We start from the raw sequence: 17,230 nt of genomic DNA, 5'->3' as shown, positions 1-17,230 counted from the left end.
TTAGGCAGACTCCCTGCTTGTCCTGTGCCTCCCCCACCACTCAGAAAAGTGGCTGTCACAGCTGTTTCTCTTTCACAGCTGTGAGCCTGGGGAAAGGAGGAGTGGTGCTTCATGTGCTGCTCCCATCCCCAGCACAATGTCATTGACCAGTTTTGAAAAGCATCCAGCTCCTCTCCTCAGGCTTGTAGCGGTTCAAAAACCACATGGCCTCTGCAGCCAGTGCTGGGGCAGAGCAGGCAGGAAGTCAAGCAGGTAACTCTCCCTGCCAGAGCCTGCCTCTGGCACCCCAACACTTTTCCCACTGACCCCACATAACCCAAACTCTCTGCCCCCACCTACTCTCATATCCCCTCCCAGATCCTTCACCCTGATCTCCTATCCTAGGTCGCAACACAAACCCCTGCACCCCCTTCCTGCACTGCAGTCCCCTACCCCAAGTCACAACTGCCTCCTTCACCCAAACTCCCTCCTTCACCCCAATCCCTTATTACAAGCTCCCTTCTGCGCCTAGCCTCCATCCAAGCCCCCCCCCCCACCTCTATTAACATGGAAGAATGCAGCCCTTGACCATTTTCCAAATTCTTGGGGTGACCTCCAATCAAAAATTATTGCCTGCCCCAGTTGTAGATACTGCGCATATCCCTTCATTTTGCTTCTTTAAACAAGTGGGAAATATTTCTGCAATGTAGCTTTATAGAATAGCAGTGGTACAGAGACTAAACAGAGTATTTGGATCCTTAGAATTAACAGTATTGCATTGCTCTTGTCTCCCAGTTTCTAATTTAGCCAGACTTCCCTCCTGCTGTACTCTATTTGGTACTAAAAACAGAGAATAAAGTAGACACGGGAAGCAAGTATTGCCTATCCCTGACAAACACATGTGTCTACTCTGAAGACTTGCACTTCCCATCGAGGGGGAAACTATTTAAGGTGGAACAAGGAAGGGTAATTCTTCTCAAGAACGAAAAAAGGGAAAATACACTAAATATTATGGCTAACTCTGTAATGGTGATACCTACAGGAGCGTCCCAAATTAGCTGAGGAAGAAACATTGCTTGATACTATTTAAAACTAGACTGGATGAGTAGATTATTGAGGAGGAATCATGCGGTGGTATAGAAAGGGTGATGATGGGGCTAGAGCAGGATATAAAAAAATCCTTCATTATGTTTAGTGACCTTCTGAAGAAAGGCATTTCAATTATGCCTGCACTCTGAACATTGCATAATCAAAACAATTATACTTGCATTTCTAAAAATACACAGAAATTACACTCCTTTTAGTTGTACTCCAGGCCTTTTTTAAAGTAATAAATAAATAAAAATCATAAAAGCTTGCTCTAACTGCACGAGTGCAATCCATTTAAAGCAGTTTACTTTCAAATAACCCTACATCAGTGAACTAACACAGTCATTGAAAATAAGAGGCTGGAACTATAATGTTGCAAATTTGGCTCATCTCCCAGGTAATTTTTATTACACAAACATCGCGGCAGTAATTCCAACATTCAAAAAAAAAAATCTCTCTACTACTTTGCTTCTGTATTTACAATTTGATTTTTCAAGAATTATCCATTCTGTATATCATCTGAGAATTTTAAGGATTAGCAGAAACAGAGATGGTTAATCTAACTATTTTGAAATAATATTTCTACACAAAGTATGCTGTCATGTTTCCTGCTAGTTTTTAATAGTATTGTTAACCCATTTATCCTACTTAAAACAATCTTAAATCAGATTGTACAACGCATTCCAGCCTTTATTGCACAAAGAATATGAAGTACTTGGAATACCAGCATGTGATGTTAAATACCAAACCATATGTACTTAATGTTTTGCATCCAATGAGTCGTGCCATCTCATTAAATGAATTAAAGACAGTAAATGCTGCTTACAAGGCATTGGGCTATAAAAATGGCAAAGATCTATTACAGTGGTTCTCAAACTGCAGTTGGCTCGAGCTCAGGTCTCCCCTTCCACCTACTTCTCCTCGCAGCAAGGAGCCCATGTTGGGGATTCAGCATCACGCCCTCGCTATCTTTCCCCCCGGGGGGGTGGGGGGGGGAAGGGGAGAGGAGGAGGGGAAGGAAGGAGCCCTAAGCCTCCCTGCCAGATCTGCTTCATGGGAAAGAAGCTGAGTGAAGCGGAGCCAGAAGCGACTCCACATGCTGCTGTTCTCACTCCACCTTCCCTGGCTGGGGAAACTGCAGCACAGTGACATGTTTATTAGAGGCTTTCCCTGCTACTCCCATTGGCCAGAATCCAGCCAATGGGAATAGCCTGAGACAATGCCTGGGAGAGGTGTGGGGCACAAAAGCAAGCAAGTGCCCCCTCGTGTCCAGACCCTGTTCTCCACACAGCCCTCTGCCAGCTCCTGCACCCTCCTCTTGGGCCAAACATATTACCCCTACCCTGCTGCTGCACCCTTCCTCCTGGCCACGCACTGTACCTTCCCTTGCTCTTCCCCACTCCCACCTGCCCAGACACCCTACTTCCAGCCTGCTCCTGCACCCCACCTCCCACCCAGACCTCGCACCCTCATCCCCTCCTGAACTCCACCTCCCACCCAGACCTTGCACCCATACCCACTCCTGCACCCCACCTTGCATCCAAACCTTGCACCCTCACCTATACTCCACCTCCTGCACTCTCACCCTTATCAAAAAATCCACTAACTCCAAAACCCCAGAAGAATAAATCTGGCCCATGAAAAGTCCTGAATCTCAGTCTTCTCTGTCCATCCCTCTTGCCCCCTGAGGCTGGAGTACCAGAGGAGTAAGCTGTCTCAGTTGGAGGTGTTTTTTTGCTTCTCATTTGTGGGGTCCCTGACTGATTTTTCTGTGGGTTAGTGGCCCCTGGTACAAAAAAGTTCCGCACTCCTGCCATAAATAAAGAAAACATGGAAACCTTTTGTGTTGAACATAAATTCATATTTTACTTTATTTAAATGAAGTCTGGTGAAATAACATGAGAAAGTTAAGTGCTTAATCTGTTTAATAATTTAATATTTCCTTTCTTACTGGTTAAATTAAACCATTCTCCCTAGCTGCAACACTAGCAAAATGGCTCGGGTGCTACTATGTAATTAACGGCAAGTTTCTGTTAGCAACTGGTGTTACACAGAAAGGTTTGCAATGAGCCAGGTGGGCCATGGGCCAAAAAGTTTGAAACCCACTGATCTATTAGAAGCCACGCTTGATGACCTGTCTCCCAGATGCATGTGGTTAGTGACTACAAAGACATGTAAAAGTAGAAGACACAAGAAGAAGGCTAATGGCATATTAGGTTTCATTAGGAGCAGCATTGCCAGCAGATCTAGAGAAGTGATTATTCCCCTTTATTTGGCTCTGGTGAGGCCACACCTGGAGTATTGTGTCCAGTTCTGGGCCCCCCGCTATAGAAAGGATGTGGACGCACTGGAGAAATTCCAGCAGAGGGCGACCAAACTGATTAGGGGGCTGGAGCGCATGACCTATGAGGAGAGACTGAGGGATTTGGGTTTGTTTAGTCAGCAGGAGAGAAGAGTGAGGGGGGATTTGATAGCAGCCTTCAACTTCCTGAAGGGAGGTCCAAAGGGGACGGAGAAAGGCTGTTCTCAGTAGTGACAGATGACAGAACAAGGAGCAACGGTCTCAAGTTACAGTGGGAGAGATCTAGGTTGGATATTAGGAAAAACTATTTCACTAGGAGGGTGGTGAAGCACTGGAATTCGTTACCTCAGGAGGTGGTGGAATCTCCATCCTTAGAGGTTTTTAAGTCTTGGCTTGACAAAGCCCTGGCTGGGTTGATTTAGTTGGGATTGGTCCTGCCTTGGGCAGGGGCCTGGACTTGATAACCTCCTGAGGCCTCTTCCAGCTCTACGATTCTATAACAACACTATACCGACAACATTCTAGAAATGCAATGTAAGAAATCATCATTCTACTGTTTACCAGCAAATCACGCCATGATTCTGTTGATGTATTAAAGTTACCCTATTTACAAGTCATGAGGTGCCTGTCTCCATTAAGTCAACTAACACAATCATTGATCTTCATTCAGAATTCCAGAGCATCATCACCCTTAGTGTAAAAAGTTCTATCTTAATACTTGTTTATCTTTGTAGTGAGTTGGTTTGCTTAGGACTTTGTCACCGTGGTTCAAAGAACTTTTGTACACCCTCTGCCCCTGCTGTTCACTACCCCTTCATTTACTACATTTAATTTCCCCACTACAGCCCACATAAGTACATATCCTCAGGTGAAAGTGATTAGTAATTTCTGAGTGGCCAACCCGAGTCAACTTTTAAAGGGTGGGTGTTCAGCACTCAATATAAATTAAGTCTCTTTAAGTAGGGTGCCAAAAAACTGATATTATCATCAATCCACCAGCCTCATTTGAAAATGCTGTCCTTACTTTTTTAAATCCTATCAAATTGAACCCTAGGATTGTTCTTGCTTCATCAGAGGTTTCATCCCTCTCTCTCAGCTGCAATGATTAAGTGGAGAATGCTTCTGGACACCCAGGAAATATGTGGTGCTAGTATTAAGGAAAGGGAATCTCCAGCTCTTTCAGTTCTCCTTCTGGTGGTAGCCAGGTGCATTGGAATTGCTAGGGAGAAGGCAGGAGTTTATCCCAGCTAACTGGCCAGGACTCCCCTTGGAGCTCTTGTCACTCTGAGTGTAGGGCCTATTAGGACTTGCATGTCACTCTGACTTCACTTTCGGTCAGTATGTGCACAACCTGGTCACCTAGATGACCAGATACTAATTCACTCCACTCATTGAACTCTCAGAGTTGGAGTTATTGTTATTACTATTCTTGGATTTCTGTGACAGTTAAAACACTTGAACCTCCATACTCCAGGTGTCCCTAATCCAGGAACACGTGAGGTATGGAAGAGGCAGCGGCTCTGCACGTTGTAGTTCCCTCTCCGCCCCAGCGGAGGGAATGGCAGTGCGCAGAGCTGCTTCTCCTGAGGCTTTCCCCCACTCCTCCCATAGCTGAGGGAAGAGAGAGGGCGGTGCCTGGGAACAGGAGACAGCACAGATCCACGTAAGTATCCCACCTCCACCCCTTCATGCCCAGACCCCGCAGTATTCTGTGTGACCTAGTTAAGATCTTTAATCCGGCATACCCTATTAATTGATATTAACATCTACTTTACCACTTTACGTAATAGGTCACAGTTATTCTCACTTCGGCCGAAATCAAGATTTAATGTACAGACACAAAATTACAAAGTCTTTTGGAGATATGTTTTATTAAAGAATCAGATAATTATCAGACATCTGGCAACACTGCAGACTGCTCCCACACTTGAGCCAAGGTTAGTCGAGTACGTACTCGCGTAGATTAATAGATAGCTAGATTAGTATGTGTTTATTTTCAACCTTGTAACGTGTAACCTCATTACTTCCCAACAATTAATGTTGTAGAACAGCGACAGCACATACTAATGCTATGGCACATACCAAATTTCATTGATATATCTATATTAAAGAATTTTTGAGATATTAATTAAAAACTTGGAAAATATTTCAAATATTTTTACCACAAAATTTCATAAGAAAAACGAACTTGCAATTTATAAATAACAATTTATATTAATTATGTATATTAAAAATACTTCTTACTTCATTAAAACTGCAAGAAACATGTTAAAATATTAAAATATACTTTAATAATAATTTTGTGTAAACAGAAAATGCGATCCTTTTTGTCCAGAAAATCCAAAATAAATTCAAAGTACCTTAAGTGGTTAAGATATCACAAGCAGGTACATTATAAAAAAATGTAATGCTTTTGTTCATTGCTTTTCAAAGATCACAACAAGAAACATTTGGACGCAGTAGCAGCTCAAGAAGATTTGGCCATGGCTTCAACAAAAAAAATCAAATCTGCCCCCTATGATTGATAGCCAATTTATGGAAAAGGATGTCAACAACATCTTTACTTTTGAATTTGAAAAGCCCAAATTTGGGCTTTTGGGAAAAGCAAAGAAGAAACTGGCAATATGCAAGGTGGAAAAGGAAGTGAATGGCAAGCTCAAACCATGTAGCTTCAAGACGAGTGAAGTGCCGTGAAAAGTTTCAACCTTTGGCGGCATGTAAAACGTAACCATCCTGAAAACTATGCAGCTCTGGTTACAAAAAAGGACCAGGAAGATGAGGCAAAACAGAAAGCTGATGCAACTAAACAATGCTCATCTGGCTCTTTGAAAACTCCTGGAGAAAAGATTTTTTGCGAAGCTTCATCTGAAAAGAAACCCAAAATTGAGCAAACAAAACTTGACTCATATTTGAAGTCCTCAAAGGTTACAGTCACCATGGATGCCAATACTTTCCATGAAGGGCTGATAGAAATGGTTTGCTTGAGTTCAACATCGCTCACTACCTTCAGGCTAAAGAACAAAGGATTCAAAAAAATTGCAGGTGAAATGGGTCAGCAGCTTGGCGTTTCGACGGGGCACGATGCGGTTCGTCATTTAGTTGTCAGCACAGCTGAGTCTGGTCACGAAGAGCTCAAGAAAGCTTTGGACAAAAATTGTTACACCTGAAAATGGATGCAGCGACCTGTGGAAACAGAAATTTCCTTGCAATCAATGCTCAGTACTACGAAGAAGGAAAAGATAAAGCTGTGGTAAAAACCTTGGACATAATTGACACTGAAGGGCGCCACAATTCTTCCTACGTGAAAAGTCAAGTAAAAGCTATTTTTATAAAATTTGGGATCAGTGAAATGCAAGTGCTGAGCATCTGTGTTGACAATGCAGCAAACGTGATGTGTGCCATCAAAAATTTCAGTGAGGACAATGAAACCATTTCTACCTCTGAGAACAGGGATGTGGACAGAACTGAAGCTATTTTGCCTGATGAAGGAACTAAAGGAATGGATGAAATCGAACTCAACATGGATGCTGCTGTGCAATGGGTTAATGACCCTAGCCTCATACTTCCAACATGGCTTCATGAGGACGACTCAAAAGTCCAACTGATGAGGTGTGGTATTCACACTCTTCAGTTGGCAATCTGGGATGGACTGAACAAAGAACATGTGAAGAAATTTCTAGCAAAAATTCGACAAGTTGTTGTCAAACTTACGAACCCGAAGTATTCTGCTTGATCTACATAGGGTCACTCAGTCATTGGATACTGTGACTCGCTTGGGTTCAACATTTGCAATGATTGATCGGCTTTTCGTTTTTCAATCTTACTGTGAAAAAGTGGCTGCTGCTGCAACAAGAGAACTCAAGTTAAGAAAAGCTGAATGGGATGAAGTGAAGAACCTGCGAGACCTCTTGGCAAAGTGAAACTAAACAACCATGAATCTGTCGATGTAACCCAGGGAGTTTTAATGAAGGAATGGTGAAAACTGTCAAAATTCTTGCAAGAAAATGGTGGACAAATTGCAGAAGAAATTCTATCCTCCATGCTGAAACGCGAAGAGAAGCTTTTTGACAATACTCATTTCCTTGCTGGAGTTTATGTTGACCCACAGTATCAGATTCTTCTTACCTCCAGGGAAATACCAAAGACAAAGGAATTGATATTGCTCGACGACTCAGAAAACAAAATCTATTGCTACATTTGAACCCGGTGAAAGAGGTTGAAGAAAATGAAACACAACAAAAGGAGTCATCAACAATTGAATTTGCGGTTTTGGAAAGTTCACATCCTTCAGAAATAGCAGACTGTTCTCAAACTTCCATCTCCACTCTGAACTTGTTCGAGCGTCCATCCCTGAGATGTCTTCAACCATCACAGGGAAATGAAGATAATTCAAGCATCAATTCTTCAGAAGATGACGACTTCGAAAAGGAATTGGATAAACAAGAAAGATGCCGGCGAGTTTCTGAGATTCATAATTGTAATGAAGCATTATTCGAGACAAACTTTCGGGAAGATTGTGAGGCGATGGAGTCTATTGGTAGACTAAAAGTTAAGTCGGTTTTTGAGGCCATTCACAGCTACCCACACCTCATTCAGGCTGCCTGTAGAATTGCTTCGAGCATGCCAACAACTCAAGCTAGTGTAGAGTGACTGTTTTCAGCTTTAAGGTTAATTTTAAATGATCTGCAGCAAGCTATGAAAGACAACTTGATTGCTGCAATAATTTTTTACAGATTGAATTATGAATGATTCTAGTTTGTATCATTGTTGATGACATTTAAATTGTTTTAAAACTCTGAATAAAAATAATGTTTTTTCAAAATTACAGTATGCACTTTTTTATTTAGTTAAAAATTACTTTGAGCTGGAGCACAGAGCAGAGCTGGAGCAGTCACTATTGGTGCTGGAGCGGAGCTGGAGCAGAGCAATTCAAAAATGTGATTGCTCCAAATCCCTAGAAATTAATATTGTGAATACAGAATTCTCCTCTCCTCCTGAAATGGGCTGCGGTCCTGCTGGCCACCACTAGGGGCAGCTAGACCTGGCAGAGCCTTGCTAGCACATAGAAGACACTGCCGGTGAAGGAAATTGGAGGGTTCCTAGCAGCTGCAAGCCTTCCTAGGGTCTGAGAGGTACAGGGAGGGAGTCCGGGCTGGGTGTGCCAATGGTATGGTCGGGGGGGGGGGGGGGGGAAGAGAGCAGGCAGTGGGGGTATTTGGGCCAAGGGAGGTCTTTGAGCAGGCTCGGGGCAGAGTGCTGTGCATGTCTGGCCCCTGGATACACTATGGGGCAGGAGAGAGCAGAGAAACAGGAACAGGGTTATCATAGGGATTCCTTTAACTCTCCACTCCGGAGGGAATTTTTGTGTGTGTCTGCATTATCATCAGCTTGCTTGCTGGCAAGTATTTTGAAATAAATTACTATAATAATTTAAACTGGTGTGATTATGTAGTTTTATTTTGACAAATAAAAGTTAGTCTAATAAAATTTGCAGATTTTTAAAATATTTTGCACAATTTTTTTTGGGGTGCAGAATTCTCCCAGTGTTAAGGGAGTAATACATGCATAGCAAGACAGCAAACTATCTTACTGCAGTTTTAAAGAACTCCCTCTTCCCTTGACAGATTTGATGGGAAGATATGTGTGTGTCTGTCTAAACATCTGGAAATCTCAGACATGAAGATTTATTAACTCTCTTACTAATAGTAATCTGAGCAACTAAGATAACGGTTAGGCTGGCATGAGTAATACTGAGGCATTTTTCCTAAACTCCTGACTACAAATGGGACAAAAGATGGAATGTTACAGGATTTACTCAAATCAGCTATAAATTAAATGTCTCTACAGTGAGTAAGCAAGTGATAGCTTTGGACTTATCAAAGAGAACACTGGAAGAGCATGCGGGGAATTCATGGTAAGTTGAAAAGCTGATGAAGTAATTCTATTTAAACAGAAGCGTGAGCTGATATGAAACAGAGGCTCATCTACGATAGCGAGATGTTGGGCTGTAAAGCTGTCATCCAGTTACAGGTACAGGCGAACCCCAACTTACGACCACTTGACATACAACCCCCTGCATTTACGACTGCCTTATTCCAGTTGCTGCTTTCCCCTGGCACAGCCCCGCGCCAGCTCTGGGAGCATTGCGCCTTGCCCTCTTTCCCTGGCACAGCCCCCAGCCAGCTCTGGGAGCATTGCGCCTTGCCCTCTTTCCCTGGCACAGCCCCCAGCCAGCTCTGGGAGCAGTGCGCCTTGCCCTCTTCCCCCAGCATAGCCCCCAGCTGGCTCTGGGAGCAGCACACCTTGCTGTCTTTCCATGGCACAGCCTCCAGCCGGCTCTGGGAGCAGTTCACACTGCTGTCTGGGAGCTGCTCGCGCTGCAGACTACAACAACTCCCAGGAGGCAAAAAGTGGGCCAGGAAAAGAACCCCCATTATCATCATTGTGCCTATGGGAAAAAAGGGTTCGACTGAGGACGGTTCTCCAGGAACCAATTAGGCTGTAAGTGCGGGGGTCACCTGTATTAGGTCTACATCAGTGTTCTCTTTAATCTTTTCCATCCATGTGCAGAAGTCTTCCACCTTAGTGTGGAATAATTTTTTATGTGCATCAAGACATGTGCAAGTGTAGAAACAAAACTTAGTTATTCTAATTAGCTGGGTGCTATTCTAATTAGCTGGGTGGCATCTGAATTTCTCCTGAGCAGTTGCATAAGTGTCCAGCTTACAGGGAACACTGGTGTACACAGCAATATTTTAAAGAAAATATGCTTTGAAAAGACACCCTATATTTGGTATGGATGTGTTCCAACTCCAGTCTTGAATTCACACCAGTAAAAATAAAATCAGAATCTGGTCTACAATACCTGTAGATATGAATAGTGGCTTTGCCTGTGGTCGGTAAAGTCCTTCCTACTGACATTCCTTACTACTTACGGAGTTAATGTCTATAATGCACTTTGCAATTCGTAGCTCAGAGGAACCACTGAAGTATAAAGTTATTTCTGTAATAAATGTCTTCTGTTTTCAGTCACAAGAGTGAGAGATGCTTGTATCTGCCGTGAGACCCAGAGACACTCATTTACAATCTTGGAGTAAACAGACACATGTACAGAATAGACAGACAATATTTGCCTGGCTTACTAGGTGTTATGAAGGTAAACAAAGGTTTTCAAAGTGCTTGGGAGCCCAAAAGCAAAGTTCCTCTCATTTTGAGAGACTGAAGACTTTTCTACTTGGCCGTATAATTCAGTCTTTGAAAAGACACCCTAGTTCATATTAACTTAGTCCTCTTCAAATACTAAAGCTTTATTTTCTCCTACAAAAAAAAAAAAAAAAAAAAAAAAAAAAAAAAAAAAGAGGGGGTACTCTTAATTCAAGTTAGCAGAGTCAAAGTAAAATCCTAGTAAAAACTACAAACTGCCTTACTTTCCCAAAGATTTTAATCTCAACTCAGCTAATTTTTTTTGTAGTGAAGACACAACTTTAATAGTTGAGCTGATAGTCTGGCACCCCTTAATAGCAGAGTGTGTGAACATGTCACCCAGCGTTATTGTCCAGACAGAAGTTACTAGCCAGAGAATGTTTCCAGTACACTGCTGGACATACAATTGTCCTGTGCTGCTACAATTCCACTCTCTAAACATTGCAAAGGAACATCAGCTCCATTCCACTATAAAAAAAGTAAACAGGCAGGGGGAGGCTCATGTAGGAATCCAATAGACTCTTTCACCTTTAATTCGGCATAGTAGCAGAGCAAGTGTGAACCTATGGGATAACAAACACTACCTAACTCCTAAATGCTAACTCCAATAAAAACATTGAATTCAAGATGGAAATTCATTGTCAAAAATTATTAATATAGAGTTGATTGACTGCATCTACTTATTAATGCAGAGAGGAGAAGGTGGCTGGAAATGTTGTCAGGGGGCTATATGACGGGTGGAGGTGAAACACCAATTGTTTTTCAAGTGCTTAAATAACTATAACCTACAATGAATAATAACAATAAAAAAACTATTCCAGAGTCATTTTAGAACTTTCATTATAATCTGTGCCAGACAGTGATCTCTTAGGCAGATATAGACTGTAAAATGGTGACGGATTCACAACTTAAAAGTATTAATCACATGCATGAACCCTTTCATTAATCTTATCAAAGAAAAGTAAAAAACATAAAAGCAAAACTGAAATAGTTCCAAGACAAACATAAAAATTAGTGCACAGTTTGAATTGTCTGTCCTCCCAAACTAGCCATTAAATCTTGCCAACGTACAGAAAGGAAAGAAAATCGAGTGGCAATTCCTAACACGAGAGTTGTTTCTTACACAAGGTTAGCCAATTAATTATAATATATAGCAGGGGTCGGCAACCTATTGGCTCCTGAGCCAAATATGGTTCACTAGGGAGCCAGATATGGCTCTTCTAGAGCCCCAACTCACTTACCCTAATTCCCCCCCAGCAGGGAGCCAGCACAGGTGCTATAGCCTTACGGTCCCTCCGCAATATTGGAATACCAGTGCGAGCTTCCTGTGGGGAGAAAGGGGGTGGGTGAAGGAAGCCCCAAGCTTCCCCACCAGAGCCAGTGTGTGGAAAACAGAGTGAAAAATGGCTCTGTGAACCACCCTTTTCCTTCCCCTCGTGTGCGGGAAACTAGTAACCAAAAATGGCTCCATATGCCCTGCCATTTTCTTTCCCCCAGAAACACTTCCTGCAGGCTTCCCCTGAGAATGGGAGCAGCAGGAGGCATGTTACATACAGGAAAACAAGTGCCCCCTGCCCCAACCCTCATGCCCAGGCCCCGCACCTCCCCTCACTCATCCCCCTCCACCAGACACTGCCCCCAGTCCGCTCCCGTCTCCTTCCTCCTGGACAGACAGTTGTTAGGATTGAAAGCAATTTAACACAGCCTACTCTCAGTCTGCTCCCGCCCCCTCTCATGCCAGACCTCATACCCTCTTACAGCCCACCTCCCACCCTGCAGATCTCTTGCACCCCCATCCCTATCCCATTCACTGGCAGCCCTGTCCTGCACATTTAACTCCTCATTTTTGGCCCCACCCCAGAGCCTAGGGAGGCCCTCAACATCCACCAATCCTGGAACCCCGGAAGAGTAAATCTGGCCTGAGCCCTTGAACTTTAGTCCTCCCCCACTAGGGGGCTGAAGAGTCAGGGGAGTGAGTGCTGGGGGCCACATCAGTGAAGGTTGGAAGTTTTGGAGGTTTTGTTTTGTTTTTTTTGCTTCTCACTTGTGTAGTCCCCGACTGATTTTTCTGTGGGTCAGTGGTGCCGACCCAAAAAATGTTCCCCACCCTGGCCATAAAGAAAGACAATGCTGAAACCTTTTGTGTTAGACATAATATTTTATTTTATTTAAAAATTAAGCCTGGCCAACAAGCCCGCAATTGGGGCCCAGCCCCATCTGGCCACAGCATCATAACACTCCTGCACCCCCCCTCCCCCAAACCTGAGCCCATCATACAACTAAACCCCTTGTCCTGAGCTCCTCTGACCTCCACATCCCCAAACTCCTGCACCCCCACTACATCCCCAGAGTCCTGCACCCCCACATCCCAAGTCCTCTGCCATAACACTCCTATTCTCCTACACACCCCAATTCCCTGCCCTGAGTCCATCATACACCTGAACCCCCTGCCCTGAGCCCTCATACACTCCAACTCGGACTCCTGCACCCCCATATCCCCAGTCCCTGCTGTAAGATTGACAGAAGACAGCCTGAATGCTTGCATGAAGTTGGATTTGAACAGTTATGATGTAAACTTCAAAGAAATGTGCAAAAACATTCAGCTTAATTATCCTCTTACACACCCAGCTCACTTATAAACAGAACTGCTGTTGAGTCCACAGCCACATAATGTGCCAGCTGGAGAGGAGGAAAATGCAAAGCAAGACTGAATTAACTTCTATGACAACACTGTTTTTTTTCTACAGCTCAAGCTGTTTCTAACAAAACAGAGTTTAAAGCCATGAGGACCTCACAGTTCTCTTGGCATCCATTCTGCCAGATTAAGCCAGAAAGGTACACAGTGCACCACCCTGAGATATCGTAACACAAGCTTCTAACACTTTACATGGAAGTGAACTGTGGTGACAAAAGGTACAACTAAGCACCTGAAATCAGGACCTTTTCTTAAGGGTTTGGACAGGGGTGACTGGTACCTTTGGGAGGTGGGGCAAAGGGCTGCTCAAAGGGGCATGAAAGGGACATATGGAGGGGCATCCCAGTTAACAATTAGATTGTTGTCAGGAGCACTATTCTTCATTCCTACTGTAAGCACAGAGGGCCTATTTTGCTGTCAGGTACAGCAAACTCACTGACTTGCCTACCACTGGAACATGCGTACCTGGGGGCAGAGTTGGGCCCTAAAGATGTGGTGAAGAGCAGCAAAAGATCAAGTCAGTTAGCTTCTGCCTTCTAAAACAAACCCTCTTCCCTTTGAATGCAAATAGTAATGCACCAAAAGAAAATTACACTAAATTGGAAAGCCTAAAAGCTAAGATAAAGATGATCAAACACAAAAGCGGCGAGGAGTCCTGTGGCACCTTATAGACTAACTGAAGTGTAGGAGCATAAGCTTTCGTGGGCAAAGACCCACTTTGTCAGGTGCTGTGTACCTACATGCATCTGACGAAGTGGGTCTTTGCCCACGAAAGCTTATGCTCCTACACTTCAGTTACTCTTTAAGGTGCCACAGGACTCCTCGCCGCTTTTGTAGATTCAGACTAACACGGCTACCCCTCTGATACATGATCAAACACAGTTAGTCATGGCTCAGGTGCCAACAGATCATACTATTGAGGGCTAGCGTAACTTAGACTGCAGGTTCTGCTCCTTTCTTTGTATCAGCTACACAATAAAAGCCTATGTTAGTTAGGAATGAGATCCCTTAGGAAATGGTGGTATGATTTAGAAAAAAAATAGAACAAGGGATCGGCCCTGTTCTCAAGCTACCTCTGAGAAATCCGAATCTCTGGTGAATGTTTCAGACTCTAGAGAAGCCACTACTGTTCTGAGAAAAGTTCTTGTTTAGTATCAGTTTACTCATTCAATTTTAATAGCTGGCTCCTTACAGTGGTTGTGTCAAGTTTTCCAAGCACAGAACTAGGATGAGAAATAGAGTTCTTGCGTGCTACCCTAAAATGAGAGGACAAGAAAGCTTTACAAAGAAGAAGTACAACATTTTAGTACTTTTAAGAAGACTTCATTGTAAGTCCTGTATTGCAAATACCTGATCCTGGAACAGATCTTTCCTAAAATAAGGGATGTGTGAAATGAATGCACCAGGCTTTGCAGTTGAGTTTCGACTGAGCTTAGGTTATATGTGGAAAATGAGCATGGTGGTCTAGGTCTAGAATCCCCTCACAACTGAGCAGAAACAGACGAGAGGCCAAGGCCTGAAACAGGGGAGCTACAGACCAAGGCGTATCCAATGCCATCAATTTAAAATTCCTTGTTGCTAACATCAGCAAGCCTCTGAATGGCTTAGATGCACTAAAAAAAAAAGTCCTTAGGCTAACTGTTTCCCTCTTTGCTCACCCATCCCTTTGATATTAAATACCTGAGTTTCAATGGCCTATCAGACACACAAGCTCTAAAAATAGGACTACGGGGAGGGAGCTGCAGCTGGCTCTTAATCAGAGGTCTCATTAATCTGATTAATCAGACAGGTTCTTATTTATGGCAAATCCAACAGCTGTTCCCTATCTATTTCTGTTCTCTGCAGCCTTTAAATGAAAGTGCTTGTCAAACAAAACCTTGTAATGAAATCTGTATAAATGCCCAGACATCTTCTGCTACACAATATTACTAATTACAGTTTCACTGTATAAAGTGGCTTTAAACGAATCCCAGCACCAAATCTGTATCAGGATGCTCTGCCTCAGGCTGTCAGTGTTGATATCACCAAAGCACTGGTTTAGCAGTGAGGGAAAGGCTCTTGCCATTTCCTCACTCCCACAACTGGACACATGGTCCATCACTGAAACTGGGGATGCCCCAGGGCACTCTGTTGGAACCTGCTTTATTACAGGGTTACCATATCCATCTCCCTTGTCTGATGGGTTCCTTTCCAAACCAAACCAAACCAAACCAGAGAAAGACTCATTCAGGTAGACGGATCTGTGTTCAGCCAGCCTGGAAAGAACTGTTCCCCCTCTTCCTCCATGTTTGTGCACTATGGAAACATGCCGCACAACCATGGGCAGTCCTCTCATTAGCCTCAATATATTGCAGTATGGCTGGTCCAGGGGAACAGAGCAGTTACCAATGGTGATGGAAACAGCTCTTCCTCAGATACTGAAACAGCTACTTGGAGCGGTTTGAAATGGCTGCAGCATTATGCAAATTTGGAGCTCAACACTACAAATACTTAAATCAATATAATTAAAATACATTTCCTCATGTTAAGTCACATTAAAGTCCTATGTGCATGTTTTCAGAATCAGGCCATTGAACTGAATCAGGGTTGTAAGGTGGCTTTCTCTATAGTTTAGCCCCAATTGACAGACTCTCTCAGGAAATAGCTCACCAGACAAGAGAGACTAACTTGGACATGCATTCCACTAATGGTTCTACTTTTTAGTTGGGTTTATTAGTGAATATTAGGGATGTTAGCGGGTAATAGAACAGTTGAGTAACCACATGAATTCTTATCACTTACTTCACTATTCTATGGTCCCTGGGGGCGGGACTGGCAGCCAGTGTATTCTGAGCCCACTCCTGGGGAGCCCCCTGTTACCCCAGGCAGCTGCCTCTGTATCAGAGGCAGCAGCACAGGGAGCCAGTTTTAAAATCAGCTCCCTGCGCAGACCGGCTGCCTGCTGCCCCTCACTGATAGAGGCAGCAGCGTGAGGTGGCAGCAGCCCCTGTCCGTGGGGGTCTGAGCTCTCCACAGCAGGAGGCTGCTGGAGAGTGGAGAAGGCTGTGGCAAAGCAGCCTTTGTCCATGGTGGTCTGGGTTGGCGCAGAGAGAGGCTGGTGTGGCAGCATTCCCTGTCCACTGATAGAGGCAGCAGGGAGGAGGGAGATGCGAGTAGTTGAGAGGATTAACTGAGAAGCTTAGGCTTACCAGTTAATCATAGACTTGTCTACTTGTTTACGTCCCTAGTGAATATCCTAGGTTACATTGCACAAATAAAAATGGCCAAAAACCCCCCAAAAACAATGGTGCAACAGGGTGTGGTCACAGAAAACCCCCTTGGGGCTGCTTGCTGGTGTGCTGATAAAGCAGGGCTGGGCAATATGTGGCTCTGGGGCCAGATCCAGCCTGCCTGACACTTTGCTCCTGCCCATGGACTGCATCTGGCTGCTTTCTATCCTGCTCTCCGTGCCACTGAATTTCCACGAGGTGGTGCAGGCAGCAGGGTCCTATTTAAATGGCTTCCAGCTCCCATCACAATGCTACCCTGGCAGGCACTGGAGCTGCAGCAACCTGGGCAACTAGTTCCCTTCCACCCCAAGCCCCCGCCTTCGCGGGCGAGGGGAGCCAGCTCGTGACCATGTAGCAAAATTCATTAAGAGGCTCCCCTGCAAAAATGATTGCCCACCCATGATCAAGCCACTGACACCTGCCTTCTTGCTCTGTGGGGTGCCTCACCACCTTCTCCTGCTGGGCCAGATCTCCTGGTCTCTGCTATAGTCAGAAACTACAAACTCATGCTAGCACAGATGAATATACAGAGAGAGATGGCTGACTGGTACCATTTTTACTGCTGTCCATGTACCTTTGTGCTAAATTTTGAAAACCGTTTCTATCTGTAGTTTTGCAGTTGCAGTTGTGCAGTTCTTAGTGTGCACAACAATTAGCAGCCTTCAACAGTACGATTCTGACAACGAAACAACT

At 44.0% G+C, this 17,230-nt stretch overlaps 1 protein-coding gene and 1 pseudogene across 3 annotated transcripts in view; one reads left to right on the top strand and one right to left on the bottom strand.

The window, feature by feature from the left end:
• ANKH (ANKH inorganic pyrophosphate transport regulator) overlaps nucleotides 1-17,230 on the bottom strand; it is a 176,164-nt gene that overhangs the window by 21,990 nt on the left and 136,944 nt on the right. The gene's annotated exons all lie outside the window — the stretch shown is intronic.
• Nucleotides 1,914-8,119, top strand: LOC149525341 (uncharacterized; annotated as a pseudogene).

This window comes from Pelodiscus sinensis, chromosome 2 (assembly GCF_052426305.1).
Source record: "Pelodiscus sinensis isolate ZL-2025 chromosome 2, ASM5242630v1, whole genome shotgun sequence".
NCBI classification, from domain to species: domain Eukaryota; kingdom Metazoa; phylum Chordata; order Testudines; family Trionychidae; genus Pelodiscus; species Pelodiscus sinensis.
Note: the sequence above shows the minus strand (reverse complement) of the source record. Positions and strands in the feature narration are given on the sequence as shown.